Here is an 8662-nt window from a genome sequence, read left to right on the forward strand (position 1 = left end):
TGAAAATGGGAATGTGAGGCTTTCCAGAATATTCTCAGAGAAACTCAAGTCCTGGAAATATCAGGTGTGACAGACAGTGGATATGAAATGTGTTGTCAAAAACAAGGGAATGAATAGAAAGTCTCTATAAAGAATAGTCAGTCCCCTCACTGTCACATTCAGGGTGAATATATGGCTGCCAGATCTCCACCCTGCGGGCCCAAATCCAGAGGGCTCTGGTCCTTAGAAGTTAAATGTTTCCGGGATTCCCTGGTGGTGCAGTGATTAAGAATCTGCCTGCCAATGCAGTGGACACAGGTTCGAGCCCTGCTCCGGGAAGATCTCACATGAAGTGGAGCAACTAAGCCCATGCGCCACAACTACTGAGCCTGCGTTCTAGAGCCCGCGAGACACAACTACTGAGCCCGAGTGCCACAACTACTGAAGCCCGCGCACCTAGAGCCTGTGCTCTGCAACAAGGGAAGCCACCCAATGAGAAGCCCGCGCACCACAGCGAAGAGCAGCTCCCGCTCGCCGCAACTAGAGAAAAGCCCGCGTGCAGCAACGAAGACCCAAGGCAGCCAAAAATAAAATAAATAAATTTATTTAAAAAAAAAAGTTAGGGCTTCCCTGGTGGCGCAGTGGTTGAGAGTCCGCCTGCCGATGCAGGGGACACGGGTTCATGCCCCGGTCTGGGAGGATCCCACATGCCGCGGAGCGGCTGGGCCCGTGAGCCATGGCCGCTGAGCCTGCGCGTCCGGAGCCTGTGCTCCGCAAGGGGGGAGGCCACAACAGTGAGAGGCCCGCGTACCGCAAAAAAAAAAAAAAAAAAAAATTAAAAAAAAAAAAAAAGTTAAATGTTTCCTTTGAAAACGTTACTTGGTATTAAGGCCAACTCCCCACTCAATTACCCTAAAGCAAAGCATATCAGTGAAACCTCCCAAATAGATCAAAAAAACTATATCCTCATTCTCAAATGCTATCAAACATTTAAGGAAATCCTCCAATATAAGAGAGAAACAAACTTTAAAAAATCCTTATTTTATTTTATTTTATTTATTTTTTCCAGTTTTATTGAAATAATTGACATGAGAGAATTTAACACAAAAAAAAATGAGTAAAAGGATAAGAAACCTAGAGGGTCAATACAAGAGAAGAGCAAAAATACAGTGGGGTAAATTATCACAGAAATAATGTGAGAAACTGCCCAGAAATGTGGAACATGAACCTCCAGTTTAAAGAGTTTACTGGATACCCATCAAATAAATAAGAGATAGCTACACCAAAGTACAGCATTATGAAATGAAGATCACTGTGGAAATATAAAAAACCTAAAAGCTTTTAGGAAGAAAAAACAGCTTATCTACAAAAGAACCCAAATGAACACTCTATACCCAGTCAGACCATCCATCAAATATGTTTCAGACATGCTGGGACAAAGAACATTTAATTCTCACAAAATCTGTCTTAGAAACATTCTCAAAATGAGCTCTAGAAAACAAGGAAGTGAATCAAGAGAGAGGAAGACCTAGGATGCAGGAAACAGTAGATCCAATCCAGAAAAGCAAAGGAGAATTGATTGCCCTGGGAGGAGTTCTCTGGGGCAAAAGAAGACATCGTAGAATATCTGATGTTATGAGAAATTCGGAAAAAGATTTGGGATATGGTAAAGAAAAGTAGGGCAAAAAAGAAATAAACTCATTTAGAAAATTCAGGAAAGCAAATGGACATGAAAAAGGAAATATAACTTTTTCAATTTAAAAAATTAATCTATAAACAAAGCAAATAAGACTTAATTATAGTTATGAAACAGAATGTAAACATTGTCAGTGTGATATAATAAGAAAGATATTTGGTCTTTAACCGGTTCCTGACACACAGTTATTAAAACCCTTGGAATTTCCTGAGTGATAAGGGTGACAGGAGTGTCTTTCATTGTAACTGGTGGCTCTTGGCAGGGCCTTGGATAGCCTCAGGCTGGGGGCTGCTTGCCAGAAAGACCAGGCCTTGATTAAAATCTTGGAACTTTCAGTACTACCCTCTAATCATTAGGAGCCGGAGTTTGAGTTAATCACTAACTGCCACAATCATGCCTATGTATTGAAACCTCCATAAAAACCCTTCAGTGATGGGTTTTGGAGAACTTCTGAATTGGTGAACACATCCACATGCTAGGAGGGTGGTGCACCCCAACTCCACAGGGACAGAGGCCCCTGCACTTGCCATCCTTCTGGACCTCATGCTCCGTACTTCTTTATCTGCCTGTTCATTTGTATCCTTTCTTATTAACTGGAGTAGTAAGTACAGCGTTTTTTCTGAGTTCTGTGAGTCTTTCTAGCAAATTATTGGGCACTGAGGGAGGGGGATTGTGGGAACCCATGACTTTGTAACCAAGTCAGACAGAGTACAGGTAACTTGGGGATGCAATTCTTGGAACTGGCATCTGAAGTGAGGGCAGTCTTGTGGGACTGAGTTCTTAAACCTGTGGGGTCTGCTGCTACTCCAGGTGGCCAGTGTCAGAATTGTACTGACTTGAAGAACACCCAATTTATGTCAGAGAATCTAGAGAATTGGTTGGGGTAAAAGCCCTCCAGTCAACATCAACAATGCAAAAATAAATGCACAGGTGACAGAATTTGAGGGTGGAAGAAAGAAAGAATGATGAAGGCAAATGTTGAGGTGCTAAAAGCCTCATGTTACATTGTGGGATGCCAGAGATATGGTTAATAAGCAAGTAATCAAGGTTTTAGTATATTACTTGAAGTAACAAAAGTAACCAAGAGAAGAACTAAAATAAAAATAAGTCTAAATATAACTGTATTGGGAGGTGGGAGTTTTATAAGAGAACTTAATACTCATCTATTACACGTGGAAGTCCACAGATGATGTCTAAAATTGGTAAATTGAGAATTAGTAGTAGAAACATATTATATACAGTTGATTCTTATTATTTATGGGAATTATGTTCTATAAAGTTGCCATGAACACTGAATTAGCCAATAAAGAACCATTGCTCCTAGGGAAAATATGTGTAGACACACACACACACACACACACACACACACATACATATCTCACATAGATCATAATCTTAAATTTAAAAACGACTTATCCTTGTAGATCCTATTTTTAAAAATTTTCTGAAGTTCAGAAGTGTTAAGTGACTAACCCTAGGCTGCTCCACTAATAGATGCCAGAGTTGAGATTCATACTACATCCAAGTGACCCCAGAGCTGGAGCTTTTTGCAGGACACTGCACTGCCCACTGATCTCCATCCTCTTGTCATCTCTGTAATGGAAGAAATTTTCACATATTGAAGTACGGGGAAATCATTCTGGCTTATAAATGATTTAGCTTAAACTTTATGCTAAACTATCGATAAAACAGCCTGTTTGTGGTCTACCAAACATCTGCTTTAATCATTAAAGGGTGCATTGATTAGAAGAATGTCCATATTAAAAATAAAGATTAAATGCCTCCTTTCCTGGGATGGCAGTGCTGGTATTCCTTCGATGATAAGACGCCCTTCCCAGGTGCCAAGGACTTATTGACTCGCTGTGTATGTGCTGTGCTGATCTGTTTAGTTTTGAAACCTTGAAAGAATGTATGCCTGACTTGTTTGATGTTCTTTGTTCTGACAAGATGTAAAAGTGCTGAAAACCATGCTTCTCCAGAGTGGTTTCTCAGAGTTATTGGAGAGGTTATCTCCCCAACTATAGTCCTCAATTTGGGCCAAATAAAACACTTTTCTATTCCTATTATAGATTGTTTATTGATTATTTCCAATGACATTGCTTGGCATAGCCCATAGCATGTCAGAGAAACCCACCTGAAATCGCCTGGAGTCTACTTTGGACCAGCGCTTGGTACAAAGAACGGGCCCCGTGAGCCCGTCCAGCTTCACAGCACCTTTCAGGTGCTTCAGTGAGTTTTTCCTGATATCTGGGTCTCCTTGCATTAAGTGACAGTCCATGAATTTTATTTGAGCTGTTTGTTATCTTAAGACTTGGAGTCTTAAGATAACAAACCAGTACATTTCCTAGTGGAAGGAACCTAGGGGAAAGTTACTAGGCAGAGAACCTAGAGGGAATTTCTAGGCAGGAAAAGCCTAGAAGGAACTTTGGAGTGAACTGAGTTGGCTGACCTCTTTTTAAAAAGTGGCATATTGGAAATATTTGTCCTTTATAGTAAACTGAAACTAAAAAAAACAAAACTAAGGGCGGGAAATTGTGCTTTTAATGCCTACCAGCTCCTGGACAGGAAGCCACCCACTGGAACTCCAGTTAGGTTCATGTACAATTGGTAGAGAGCTAATACTTGCAGGTACTTATCTAGCCCTACAATGGCCAGGATGGGACACTTTTGAAATTCCAAAACTGTTTTTTTGTGTGCACAGTTAGAATAAGCTGCCTTGATAAAACATCTTTTTAAAATTCTGACCCTGAGAGAACAAAAGCACTCCTAGGAGAATATTGGAAATTATAACTCTTATCATGTCCTTGAAATGTAAACATAGCCCACATTGCCTGAGACTACAGCCCTGGCTCAATTAGTAGAACCTAAAACTTAAAAAAAAAAAAAAGGAAAAGAGGCCTTTTAAAACTCAGGCAGGAAAACTATGAGATCTCTGTGTCTAGCTGGATGTATGTATGTCTGTGTGCACATTATAAATATGATGTTTCTACCTCCAGATGATATAAAAATTAATTTTTAAAAGAGCTCTACTAGTTGACTTAAATATTAGCACTTACAGATCAATATTTCTTTCTTTTTTTTTTTTTTTGCCGCTCTGCGCAGCATGTGGGATCTTATTTCCCCAGCCAGGGATCAAACCCATGCCCCCTGCAGTGGAGCATGGTGTCCTAACCACTGGACTGTCAGGGAATTCCCAAATCAAATATTTCTTTTTATTTTTAAAACTTTTATTAGGGTATAGTTGCTTTACAATGTTGTGTTAGTTTCTGTTGTACAGCAAAATGAATCAGCTATATGTATACATATAACCCCTCTTTTTTGGATTTCCTTCCCATTTAGGTCACCAGAGAGCACTGAGTAGAGTTCCTTGTGCTATACAGTAGGTTATCATTAGTTATGTATTTTATGCTTAGTATCAATAGTGGATATATGTCAATCCCAATCTCCCAATTCATCCCACCCCCTTTTCCCCCTTGGTGTCCATACATTTATTTCATACATGTGTCTCTATTTCTGCTTTGCAAATAGGTTCATATGTACCATTTTTCTAGATTCCACATATATGCATTAATATAGGATATTTGATTTTCTCTTTCTGACTTACTTCACTCTGTATGACAGTCTCTAGGTCCATCCATGTCTCTGCAAATGGCACAATTTCTTTCATTTTTATGGCTGAGTAACATTCCATTGTATATGTACCATACCTTCTTTAGCCATTCCTCTGCTGATGGATGTTTAGGTGGCTTCCATGTCCTGGCTATTGTAAATAGAGCTGCAATGAACATTGGGGTGTGTGTATCTTCTGGAATTATGATTTTCTCTGGGTATATGCCCAGGAGTGGGATTGCTGGCTCCTACGGTAGTTCTATTTTTAGATTTTTAAGGAACCTCCATACTGTTCTCCATAGTGGCTGTTATCAATTTACATTCCCACCAACAGTCTGGGAGGGTTCCCTTTTCTCCACACCATCCCCAGCACTTACTGTTTGTAGTTTTTTTTTTTTTTTACATCTTTATTGGAGTATAATTGCTTTACAATGGTGTATTTGTTTCTGCTTTATTTTTTTCTTATTTTTTATTTTTTTAAGACAAATATGATTGAAGCACTTTCCATCTAGATTTTTTATTTTAACATCTTTATTGGGGTAAAATTGCTTTACAATCGTGTGTTAGTTTCTGCTTTATAACAAAGGGAATCAGTTATACATACACATATGTTCCCATATCTCTTCCCTCTTGTGTCTCCCTCCCTCCCACCCTCCCTATCCCACCACTCTAGGTGGTCACAGAGCACCAAGCTGATCTCCCTGTTCTATGCAGCTGCTTCCCACTAGCTATCTATTTTACATTTGGTAGTGTATATATGTCCATGCCACTGTCTCACTTTCTCACAGCTTAACCTTCCCCCTCAAGTCCATTCTCTAGTAGGTCTGTGTCTTTATTCCTGTCTTACCCCTAGGTTCTTCATGACATTTTTTTTCTTAGATTCCATATATATGTGTTAGCATACGGTATTTGTCTTTTTCTTTCTGACTTACTTCACTCTGTATGACAGACTCTAGGTCCATCCACCTCACTATAAATAACTCAATTTCGTTTCTTTTTATGGCTGAGTAATATTCCATTGTATATATGTGCCACATCTTCTTTATCCATTCATCCAATGGATGTTTGTTGTTTCCATCTCTGAGCTATTGTAAATAGAGCTGCAATGAACATTTTGGTACATGACTCTTTTCGAATTATGGTTTTCTCAGGGTATATGCCCAGTAGTGGGATTGCTGGGTCATATGGTAGTTCTAGTTGTAGTTTTTTAAGGAACCTCCACACTGTTCTCCATAGTGGCTGTATCAATTTACATACCCACCAACAGTCCAGGAGGGTTCCCTTTTCTCCACACCATCTCCAGCACTTAATGTTTGTAGTTTTTTTTGATGATGTTCATGCTGACTGGTGTGAGGTGATACCTCATTGTAGTTTTGATTTTCATTTCTCTAATAATTAATGATGTTGAGCATCTTTTCACATGTTTGTTGGCCATCTGTATGTCTTCTTTGGAGAAATGTCTGTTTAGGTCTTCAGCCCATTTTTGGATTGGGTTGTTTGTTTTTTTGATATTGAGCTGCCTGAGCTGTTTGTATAGTTTGGAGCTTAATCCCTTGTCAGTTGCTTTGTTTGCAAATATTTTCTCCCATTCCAGGGTTGTCTTTTTGTCCTGTTTGTGGTTTCCTTTGCTATGAAAAAGCTTTTAAGTTTAATTAGGTCTCATTTGTTTATTTTTGTTTTAATTTTCATTACTTTAGGAGGTAGGTCAAAAAAGATCTTGCTGTGATTTATGTCATAGAGTGTTCTGCCTATATTTTCCTCTAAGAGTTTTATAGTGTCCAGTCATATTTAGGTCTTTAATCCATTTTGAGTTTACTTTTGTGTATGGTGTTAGGGAGTGTTCTAATTCTATTCTTTTACATGTATCTGTCCAGTTTTCCTAGCATCACTTATTGAAGAGACTGTCTTTACTCCATTGTCTATTCTTGCCTCCTTTGTCATAGATTAGGTGACCATAGGTGAGTGGATTTATCTCTTGGCTTTCTAACCTGTTCCATTGATCTATTTTTCTGTTTTTGTGCCAGTACCATATTGTCTTGATTACTGTGGCTTTGCAATATAGTCTGAAGTCAGGGAGCCTGATTCTAGAAGCTCTGTTTTTCTTTCTCAAGATTGCCTTGGCTATTCGAGGTCTTTTGTGTTTCCATACAAATTGTAAAATATTTTTTTCTAATTCTGAGAAAGATGCTATTGGTAATTTGATAGGGATTGCATTGAATCTGTAGATTGCTTTGGGTAGTATAGTCATGCTGACAATATTGATTCTTCTAATCCAAGAACATGGTATATCTCTCCATCTGTTTGTGTTGTCTTTGATTTCTTTCAGCAGTATCTTATAGTTTTCTGAGTACAGGTCTTTTCCTTCCTTTGGTAGGTTTATTCCTAGATATTTTATTCTTTTTGTCACAATGGTAAATAGGAGTGTTTCCTTAATTTCTCTTTCTGATATTTCATTGTTAGTGTATATGAATGGAAGAGATTTCTGTGCATTAATTTGGTTTCCTGCAACCTTACCAAATTCACTGATTAGTTCTAATAGTTTTCTGGAGGCATCTTTAGGATTCTCTGTGTATAGTATCATGTTATCTGCAAACAGTGACAGTTTTACTTCTTCTTTTCCAATTTGTTTTCCTTTTATTTCTTTTTCTTCTCTGATTGCCATGGCGAGGACTACCAAAACTATGTTGAATAACAGTAGTGAACGTGGACATCCTTGTCTTGTTCCTGATCTTAGAGGGTATGGTTTTAGTTTTTCACCATTCAGAATGATGTTTGCTGTGAGTTTGTCGTATATGACCTTTATTATTTTGAGGTAGGTTCCCTGTGTGCCCACTTTCTGGAGAGTTGTTTTTATTTTTTTATCATAAATGGGTGTTGAATTTTGTCAATAGCTTTTCTGCATCGATTGAGATGATCATATGGGTTTTATTCTTTAATTTGTTAATATGGTGTGTCACATTGATTGATTTGTGCATTTTCAAGAATCCTTGCATCCCTTGGATTAGTCTCATTTGATTATGGTGTATGATTCTTTTAATGTGTTGTTGGATTCTGTTTCCTAGTATTTTGTTGAGGATTTTTGCGTCTAAGTTCATCAGTGATATTCATCTATAATGTTTTATTTTTGTAGTATCGTTGTCTGGTTTTGGTGTCACGGTGATGGTGGCCTTGTAGAATGAGCTTGGGAGCGTTCCTTCCTCTGCAATGTTTTGGAAGAGTTTGAGAAGTATCAGTGTTAGCTCTTCTCTAAAAGTTTGATAGAATTCACCTGTGAAGCCACCTGGTCCTGGACTTTTGTTTGTTGGAAGATTTTTAATCACAGTTTCAATTTCATTACTTATGATTGATCTGTTTATATTTTCTATTTCTTCCTGGTTC

This window comes from Orcinus orca, chromosome 16, assembly GCF_937001465.1.
Source record: "Orcinus orca chromosome 16, mOrcOrc1.1, whole genome shotgun sequence".
NCBI lineage: Eukaryota > Metazoa > Chordata > Mammalia > Artiodactyla > Delphinidae > Orcinus > Orcinus orca.